Here is a 10,238-nt window from a genome sequence, read left to right as displayed (position 1 = left end):
AAGGAGAGGAAGAGGAGAGGAAGAGGAAGCCCAGGAAGTTGTCATCGGGCAAGGTGAGACGAGGACACGCCCCCTCCCTTACAGCACACACACGCACACACAAAATACACGAATGCGCAAGGTCCAAAAATACAAACTTTTTATGGTCAAAAGTCGCCCTATCCTCTTTAGCTTAGCTTAGCTTAGCATCAACGATGCCACACCTCGCGGACCCGATTTCATGACATTCTTCCGACTCGGGCTCGAGCGCCGATTGACTTCGCTGGGACCCCGTCGAGCTCCTCCGAAAATATTTGGGTGGAACGTCGCAACGATATTGTCCGAAAATTGACGTTCTCAACGCTGAGACGGAAGTGGCCGTCGTATTGACACCCGAGCAGAAACGCTCGCGCCCTGGCGGGCACCTCCAAGGCGACCAATCGACCGGCGTTCGTGCAGTTTTTTGGGTTAGCATTAGCAAGCTAGCTTGGTGAGCCTCCTTTGTCCTCCAGTCTGCACCTGTTGTTGTTGTTGTTGTTGTTTTTTTTTACCGCTAACATCTATGTGACACTTTATTGTCCTTGTGGTCTCGGCGGGGGGGCCCACAGCGCCGTAACGCCGGCCGAGCGAGGATGCGTCAGAACCGACCGGACACGAGACCCGAACGGGTGTGCCAGGTGGGCTGTTTTTTCAGATTCTTGGAAGAAGAAGAACATTTTTGAAAGGGCCAATTCCACTTTACGCCAGACCGGGGTCCCGGGATTGTGTGCTTGCTAGACTCGTAAAACGGCGGAAATAATCGGCTCGCCAAAACTATTGCGGCCTTCCGGACTTTCGCCGGGTGTTCTATCCGATCCAGTTCCAGCCGAGACGGTGGGTCAACGCCGGGATGGGACCGTGCCAGGAGGAACCGCGTCGGGCAGTCCAAATACGGGACTGCGGTACAGGTGCCAGTTACCACTGGCTGAGGCTGGAGCGCTTGGCACATCCTTTAAGGTTGAAGACTTTTTGCGTTCAAACAAGAACTGGTTTCTCATTGCGCCCGCCCCCCCCCCTACACACACACACACAAACAAAAAAAAACAAAACAAAACTCTTTGAATTGGAGAGAAGGAGTGGAGAGGATGAGCGCTTCCCTGAAGAAAAGAGTTGAAGTCGCCGAGGCCTGCACGCGAGCAGTTTTGGGTCGGCCTTCCGGTAGTGGAGGGCTTCCGAATTGGCGGTGCAAGTCGCCTTGGCTCGCTAGCTGACAAAATCCGTCTCCTCTGAATTGTTTTCATCGTTTCCGATGATTCCAAAAGACACTTTTGTGAATTATTTGGCCCTTCAAATCGTTGAAAATGCTTTTTGGCCGGATCCCAGTTCGAAGTCCGGCGCTCCCGGTTGGATTCCGATTCCACGAAGGAGCTCGGTGGCTCGGTTGCCAAAAAAAAAAAAAACGAGGTCTCGTCTTACTTGCGGCTTATTTTTTTTATTTTTGTTTTTGCTTTTCGATTGGCCTTTTGTCACGCCGTCGGCTCCCGGCTTTGGATTCCGCTCCCAGTCGTTTTTCCTTTTTGACAGACGTCACTTTCGAGTCACGATCCGCTTCACGTTTTGTACTTGCATTTGCCGTTTTACAATTTTGGACTTTTGGGTCACCTCCACCTTTCGCCACCGTGGCCGCGAACCCGACGGAGGCTGGCGAGGAAGCTAAACGGCAGCGTGACGATTGTTTTTGCTCCAAGTCCTACCGGGTCCTCTCTCCGGGGTGGCAAAGTTCTGAGGCAAAAGCCGGAATCCCAAGAGGCCCGAGGCGAGCGGTGTGGGTGGGACACGAGACACCCGAGCCTCGGTGACGCGCAGGTGCGCACAGACGCGCCTTTGTGCCGAGCCCGCAGGAATGCGACGGGAACGACGCGTCCCGATTGGCGACTTGGCAGAAAGCGGAGCGGCCGACCCCACGACGCTCGCCTTTCTGATTTGCTCCTCGTTGGTGATTTCAAGCGATGGACGTTCAGAAGCCTTCTAAGGAAAATGTTCTCTGTTCCCGAACCGCCAAATTCCTTGTGCGCCGTTACCCGCTTGGCCAATAAAGCCGCTTCTGATTCGGATTCTCAAGATGATTTTTAAATTCACAATCTTCCGTCAAATGTGAATTCATTTTACTACTTCTACTTCATTTTACTTTATACTACTGCTACTATCACCACTCGCAGCTATTATTATGATTATTATTATGGAAAGGACTGCTAAGAATTCTCAAGGTATTTTTATTATTCGTGGCCTTGGCAGTGTTACATATGGGTCTGTGATATCAATGAACAATCACACCTATATTTGTAAATGAATGTACTGTTAATGCTAATGGGTTAGCTCATTTTTTTTTTTTTTTTAAGTATGGGATGTCAAAGTTAACATAAAATAGCAGAAATTGTGTCGCAAGGAAGGCGAGACGTGGAGGAGCCAAGTGCAAGGATCGAAAAAATGAACAATTCATTAAAAAAAAAAAAAAAAAGAAAATCTTGGAAGAATCTCAGACTGGAAATCGAAATGACCCAGACGTGCACAAAACGAAGCGAAGGGAAGCGAAGCAGGGGGCGGGGTCAAAAAAAAGGATTGACCAGAAAAAACGAGCGCACCCCACAGGCAACAAAACAAAATGGAGACGGTGACAAATTGCAAAATGATTTTTGTTGCTTTCCTCAAAACAGGAAATGCGAAAATTTCAATCTGGTCTTCACCGACACGAGCGCTTTGTTATTTATCAATTTGACAACGAATTTGCGAATGAATGAATCCGTCAAAATAAGAGCACGACTGTTTGTGTCGTCGTGGCTGTTGTTGGCGTAACCTTGAGACGCTCCACCGAACGACCTTTGAGAGCGCGTGGGCGTGATGGCGGACATCTGTTTTGTCTTTGGGTGGCGGGGGGGGGGGTCGCCAGAGGGCGTCACGGCGCCCGGCCGCCGCCCGGCGACGTGTCCCACCTCCTGGTCCGCATGACCACACATGGGCTGTGTCAGCCATATTTAATCAGCCCCCCCCCCCCATCCCAAAAGACAATCACACACACACACACAGCAACACTCGAGTCAAAAAAAAAGCACGTACACTTTTTTTTCAGCGGTGACAACTGGCACGACGGAGGACGAATATCACAATTGTAATAATTTCTCCAACTTGTTCCCCATCTGATTGGTCGCCCGTGCGTGATTGGCCTCGCCTGACAGAAGTCAAATTCCAAGAGAATCAATTTGAGCCTGGCTAGCAAGCAAGCTCGTGCCGGCGAGTTTGTTGAGTTTTATTTCATTTTTTTTTTGTTAACAAGTGTTATTCTCAAAATGATTTTGAATTATATAGAAATCAGAAATGCTATTTTGGAAAAGATTTTGAATAATATTATTCAAAATCAGTTTTGAAAATATTATCCCTACTATACACGGGAGGATGTATATGGATGCGGGAGACCAACATCAAGTCCATCCTGAAAGGAAGCAGCAGCTGAGGCGCTTTTCGGATCGGAACTTTGTACCTCCATCGCAGCCTTTTCTTCGGGGCTGCCACAAAAAAGGAAAAACTCCGACTGCAACGGACAAAACCATCAAAATTGCTGCACGGGTTGCAGGGACCGCCCGAGCCACCCTCCAGGACTCGAACGCCACCCAAACAGGATCCTCTGGGACGCTTCCAACTTGCGTAGGCGCGACCGCACAACACCACAACTAGAAAGGCAATCCAGCGGCTAAATTCCCCTCGCGATGACCTTCTTGAACGGCTCGAAATGCCGGAGGACTCTGCGTCCTTTGCGCACTTGCCCCCCCCCCCAAAAAAACTGCCAGATCACGAGCAGCACCGTATCGCTCTGTGATGCGTTCACGTCTCAATCGACTGCGACGACCGGAGATGATTCGGATTCTCATCGAATATCATCCAAAGTCGTTCAGCGAAACGTTTCTTGCGTTAACGTCGCTGTCAGAATTTTCCAGTATTGAAGTCGTTTAGTCACAGCGTGGCTCGCTCGCGTAAACCCTTTCCAAAGTGTGGATTGAATCTGGAGGGCTTTGAAATTTGACGTGTCGGGAAGCGCGTGGGGCTCCTTTCACGGTCGCATTTGGCTCACGGGACCCTCGTGACAAACGACATACCGTGCAGTGTCATTTGAAGATATTTGGCATTTATGGCTCTCTCTCGGACGAAAAGGTTCGCGACCCCGATCCACAAGGTCACGAGTATACGTAGAGAGAAAAAGTAAGGGCCCCGAGACGGACCCTGACGGGACACCAACACGGCTTCTGAGGTAGCTCCATTTTATGCCATCTGCAGTAATGCGCTGCATATTGTTTGAAAGATGTGATTTATGAGTGGGGGGAGCCCACCTGGGGCAAAAGCGATCAGAAAACCCGACAACAAGCGACTTGATGATCACACTTGGAACCAGGGAGACCATTTTTTATTTATTTATTTTTTTTAACACCCCCCCCCCCCCCATCAGATGGCCACGATAGCGACGGCTTGCGAGCTTCACGCGGTCTGCGGAGATGGCGGCCGCCGGACTGCGGGAAGACGGCGAGAACGCGAAGAGCCAACGCTGAGGAATTGCGGGTCCGAGGTGAAAGGTTAATCAATTCTGATGTGTTGTCGACGGGGGGGGGGGGGGGGGGGGTGTCTGCCAACCGGGTCCGAAGCCTCCAAAACGTGGAAGCGAGCATTTTCCCAAAAGGAGCGCGAGTGTGCGCCATCTGGCCGCTGGCGGGCGTGCCAACAGCTTGTCGTCTTTGCTCTGACTTTTGCTTTGGCTTTTCTCGTTGTCATCTCACGTCTGTGTTTAAAAAAAAAAAAAAAAAGAAAACGTCATTTGGTTTGGAGCGTGTTCAAAATAATCACATTGTGTCTTATTTTTGAAAGCAAACATTTATTATCAAAAGGGCTTCAATGATTTCCCAATTGAAGGACTCCTAAATGTTACTTCATCGTAACAACAGAAATATTGAAATGCGTAAGAAATGAAATGAAAACCAAACCTGGGATTCATTTGAAAATAAATGTGAATTATTGTCAATCACTGGAATAGCTTCAAGAAGTTTGTCTTTTCCTCCCCGCGGATGAAGGACGACGTCTCGCGACTCGCGCGCGCTCGGTCACGTGTCAGGTGTTTGAGTGACAGGTGCGTGCGCGTCGCCTCGCATTAGGAGGCGGCCCTCGTCGGGGGCGGGGGCGGCCCCCCCCCCCCCCCCGAGGACGGCGGCCGGGGACCGCTGCCAACCCGGGATGGCCCGCGTCCATCTTGGCCCGTCGCGGACCATCAGGCGGAGGCGCGCTGAGCGCCGGCCAAGTCGCCGGTCCTCGTCCAAGCGGCTCGTCTCGGCCCCCCGCTCGTCACGTCCTCCGACAGCCGCCCCGGGGAGGGGGGGGGGGGGGTGACTTGCGGGGCGCAACGGAAGTCCTGAATCTGAGGTCAGCTCCCTTTTGGGAACCGAGACCGATTTTCACGTACAATCTGCAAATCTCTCGCCAGCGTCCCGAGGCCGGGGACAGCCGCGGTCCTTCCGGGAAGGGAAAGATGAAGGCAGGCCCGCCCGCGTCCGACTTGGACTTTTGCCGGTTCCATTTGTTGCCCTAAAAGGGCGGCACGGGGCATCTGCGGAGGAAGCCAGCGAGCGGCCGGCCGGCCGGCCGGCCTCCCCGTTGACAATGGGGCCCCCTCCCCCGCCGCAACTGCTCATTTGCATAATTCATGCGCTTGGCCCGCGGCCCACCCACCAACTTCCTGCCGCCGGGAATCGCGTCCGCTTACACGGGGAGGACATGCGTACAATACATCTGAAATGGATCCAAAATATCCAGCGCGTATGAAGGCAACGTGAATTCGCAGTCAACTGGAATCACTTGAGTGACTTTCTCTGCACGTTTTGCAGGATTACGCGTCACCCGGAGCGGCTTGAAAAGGCCCAGGATGCCCTTTCCAGCCCATTGGACCGATTGAAGTACATAAAACAGCTTTGTTCCCATCCATCGTTTGGGGGGGAGAATTCAGCGAGGCCCACAAGTTTCATTGGTGACGTGAGCGTTCGGCCATTTCGTCGCAACGACAACGTCGACCGCATTGGAGAATTCTTCTTCTTCAGTATTTTTGGACACGCGGGCTCGGATGTTTCGATGTTCCGCCTCCAAAGCGGCAAATGCAACTTTCAGACTTGAGATACGTGGGCGTGTACGGCCCCAGCGAGCGGGGGCTACTCGAATACTGCCTTCATTCGCCAAACGGCCAAACGGGTGGCAACGTGGGCCGCGGCGATGTCAAACTTCAACCGGGTCGCAGATTCTTTGGGGTTTGGGACGGGAGGCCTTTTGCAAAAATCAATGCTCGAAACCCCCCCCCCCCCCAAAAAAAAAAAATAAAGAAAAGGTGAGCTAGTTTGCTTTTTTTTTTTTTTTCCACTGTGTCTGTCTTTATCCCAAGCTAATGATGCGAATGATGCTAATTAAAAGCTGTCGGAGGGCGACCGGCGACATGCTAACCGCTCTTCATCTACGCTAATCAGACCCCACCCCCACCCGCCCTTCTCCTTTGTCACAGCGGTTAGCACGCAGTGCTAATGAGGTGGGGGGGGGGGGGGAGGCATATTGCGCTAGCTCAGCGAGCAGTTGGTGACACTCACGGGTCACGTGCAGAGTTAGTTCTGAATCCCCCCCCACACACACACACACTCACGCAAATAAATAAATAGAATAAAATCAAAAAGACGGTTGATTTACTCAAATGAATCCAAAAAGCACGAAATCAAACAGGACGTATTTGTGACAAATGAACTTTACTTTTGCGTTGGCCTCACAGTTCTGAGGTCCCGGGTTGAATCCCGCACCCGCCTGTGCGGAGTGTGCATGTTCTCCCCTGGCTGCGTGACTTTCCTCCGGGCCTTCCGGTTTCCTCCCACACCCCAAAAATGCAATATGAATTCATTTGACACTCGAAATTGCCCGTATCCGCGTGACCTGCGATTGGCTGGCGACCAGTTCAGGGTGTGCCCCGCCTCCTGCCCCTTGACAGCTGGGATGAGCTCCAGCTCTCCCCTGCGACCCTCTCGTGAGGATAAGTGGCAAGGAAAATGGATGGATGGATGTTATATTGGGTGAGTAAAGTCCTTGCAAAAGGTGCTAATATGGCACAACTAAAGAAAGATGCGCGAAAATTGCGACGGAGCGACTTGAGCCGTCTGTCTGGGGTAACCCCCCCCCCCCCCACCCCAACCCCGCCAATCGGTGGGCTCGCCCCGCAGGCGTAAACGCAGCCGGCCCGTAACCGCCTCAATATGTCGCATTTGCATTTTTGCACTTTTACATTTTTAGAAAATGTTTCACCCTCGGCGGTGGCGGCGGCTGCGTGGGGGGGGGGGGTTGGCGCGGGGGGGGGGGTGTCCGCCGAGGGCCAAACCGCCGGCAAACGTGGCTCGGCTCCAGCGGCCATTTAAATATTTTACACCGAGGCCGCTAACTTTCACGCTCGACGGCCTTCGGCTGAGAGACGAGGACGACGAAACTTGATGAATGGAAATCGAGGATTGGGAGCGGACGCCGTCCCGGGTTCGGGTTCCGAGTCGCAGAACGCACAAAAAAAAAAAACAACAACAAATAAACTGGAGAAATTCAATTCGAGTGGAGAAAAATGCACCGAAAAGACCTAAACATGGGAAAGGGCAGTCCAACAGAAGAGCAAAAGAAATGATGCAACCCCCCCCCCCCCCCCCCCGCAAAGTGTAACTTGGGGGGAGGGGGGCGGGGGCTCAGCCCCCCCCCACGTCCTGCACGAATGTCCGAGGGTCACCGAAGGCGCCGGCCGGCGGCCATTGAGTGAAGCGCCTCGTTAGCGTCATTTGGGCTTTTCCCCTCTCAGCGACGTCCGTCCGTCCGTCCGTCCGTCCGTCCGCTCTGTCGCTCTCCATCAGGCGGGACGACGGCGGCGGCGGTCACCCGCGGTGACGGGCGTCGCGGCGTATGGAAAGCAGCCGTCCGCGAGCGGCGCAGCTAATCTATGCAAATTTGACATTTGCCGGCTCATTTGCATAAAGCGCGACAAAGACCGGCCGGCTTCCTTTCGTCCAAAACCAAAAAACAAAAACGACCCAAAAGGCGACCGGCTCCGTCCGAAGTCAGCCGCGACCCTTGTGAGGATGAACAGCCTTATTTTATTGACATCATCTGAAATTATTCATCTCTCTGATCAATATTATTGACACTTGATGTTCATTTGATTTCCATCTTAGAAATGTTCAATCATCGACATGTTTGATGATCACATTATGAACGATATCTCATTCATGAAAGATGTCATCTTTGAAATTCTTGTGTTAATTCACACAAATGAAATGAAATATGAATATAACGAAGCATCCTTCACAAAGTTTTTTTCCATTTTTTTCATCATCTCCACAATGTGGCAAGATCGCAACCGTTTGGGAGGTCGTCGCCATCTGGGTCGCGGCCGTCGTTTGACCTTTGGTGACGCTTCGGTGCTCAGCGCCGCAATTAGCATGTGACCTGAAAACATTCGCAGCGAGCGTGGCACGCGCACGCCGCGTCTGTGTTTCGGTGCGTGACGACGCGGCGCCGCGACCGGTCGGGGTCGACGTGCGCATTAGCATCACTAGCGTCGGGGCACGCTCGGCGGCTCGGTGAACGGGAAGCCGGCGAAAACCTCGAGTCGACTCGCGCGGGCCGAAGTCGCTCGAGACCGGGTTTGCGGCCCAAAAGCGCCGACCGGTTCAGTCCAGTCCTTTGAAAGGCGAAACGATTCCGGACGACGGGCCGGCGAAGTTTTGGAGCAGGACTGCGTACGGCTGCGGGAGAACCGGCCTCGAGGTGGACCGGTTCCCCGCTACCCCATGTTAGCGCTCCCCGTGAATTTCCGGCATTTTCCACTTTTTGGCGTCGTTTGACGCCGGCATTTCGCCGAAAAGGAGTCCGGCCGAGGCCAATCGTCAGATGCGTGAGCGGGGTCGCGGCATTTGCGGGGTGCCGAGGAAAAGTCAGCTGCACACGTGCTACGTGATACGCGCAAAGCCGTGCGAAAATGTCGATTTCGCCCATCGGTCGTCACGGCTGAGGAACTTCCCTTTCCGTTTCAGGGTACTCGAGCCAGGGAGTGACGCTAGCGACGGTGCGAGCGATCGTCGTCTTCATTTCCTCAACTATTCACGACGACATATGAATGCGAGTCCTTTTGCAGATTTCTTCATTTCAGCAGCCGTTCACCGATAGCCAACAAGAGGTCGTGACCTCCGCCCAAGAGTCAGTCAGCCGGCCGGAATCCTGCGACGCGACAGACCGCTGCGTCGGACCGCCGCCGTTTTCACACCCCGAAACGTGCGGGCGTGCCAACACGCGTGGGGGGGTCGGGGGGGGGGGGGGCTCCCGGCCGCCTGGGCGCAGACTCACCTCCGAGGTGAGGGGGAAGCCCCGACGCCCGCTGATGTCATCTGGCTGTGAAAACGCACATTTGGCCGCTCGCTCCGATGAGGAAGCAACTGGGCGGCGGCCAGAGCGCCGACGCCGAGCCCCCCCCCCCCCCCCCCTCGCGACACACGCAGGTATCCGTGCGGTCACGCGCACGTATCCTGTCCCCGTCCAAAAAGATACACAAACTGATTGATTTGCACACAGCCAATCGGGAGGCCCGAACGCGCAGATTTGCACTTCCTGTTCCCGGCAGCCAAACGGGAGGCGAGCGCGAGCGACGGCCGCCGTCGCCGAACGGTCCCGACGCCGCCGGACAGGAAGCGGCCGCGCCAGCGCCGCTCTCGCCCCCGCTCGCTAATTGTCGGCTAGCGCCGGGCGCCGGGCCAGGCCTCGCCCGCGGCCTCGCTCGCTACGCCCTCGCGACCCCCCCGGCACGCGTGCGGGGAGAGCGCCGACATGTCACCGCGGCGACGTGTTGACGGAGCGACAAACGCGACGACGCGCTTTTGTGACTCATCGTGTACCCGAGTTGCGTCGTCTACTTGTTAGCTAGTTACGCAACTCATCACGTGCACTTGTGGTTTTGTAAACGTGTGTCGTTAGGTCATGGGTATGAATTTTGTGTCAGTTATTCGTATCATCTACTTGTGTAGCGGTATGCAATTATGTATTTATGTTGCGTGGTGCTGCGTACCGGTTTTTGCACCCGTGTATTAGCTGTGGGTAGTCGTGCGGTTTTGTGGCGCGTAGGTGTGTGCGGTCGTGTTGTGCGCCCGTGTTCGGCGTAGTCACGTTGCGCAATCTCCCGTGAGCGGCGCACGCGA

General features: G+C 54.1%; 1 long non-coding RNA gene across 1 annotated transcript; it reads left to right on the top strand.

The window, feature by feature from the left end:
* Positions 1-21: 21 nt before the first annotated feature.
* LOC133503298 (uncharacterized) lies at positions 22-2,701 on the top strand. The gene is made up of 3 exons (XR_009795703.1): positions 22-53; positions 177-469; positions 588-2,701. It is a non-coding gene; the product is annotated as an uncharacterized LOC133503298 (long non-coding RNA).
* The last annotated feature ends 7,537 nt before the right edge of the window (positions 2,702-10,238 follow it).

This window comes from Syngnathoides biaculeatus, chromosome 7, assembly GCF_019802595.1.
Source record: "Syngnathoides biaculeatus isolate LvHL_M chromosome 7, ASM1980259v1, whole genome shotgun sequence".
In the NCBI taxonomy this organism is placed as follows: Eukaryota; Metazoa; Chordata; class Actinopteri; order Syngnathiformes; family Syngnathidae; genus Syngnathoides; species Syngnathoides biaculeatus.
Note: the sequence above shows the minus strand (reverse complement) of the source record. Positions and strands in the feature narration are given on the sequence as shown.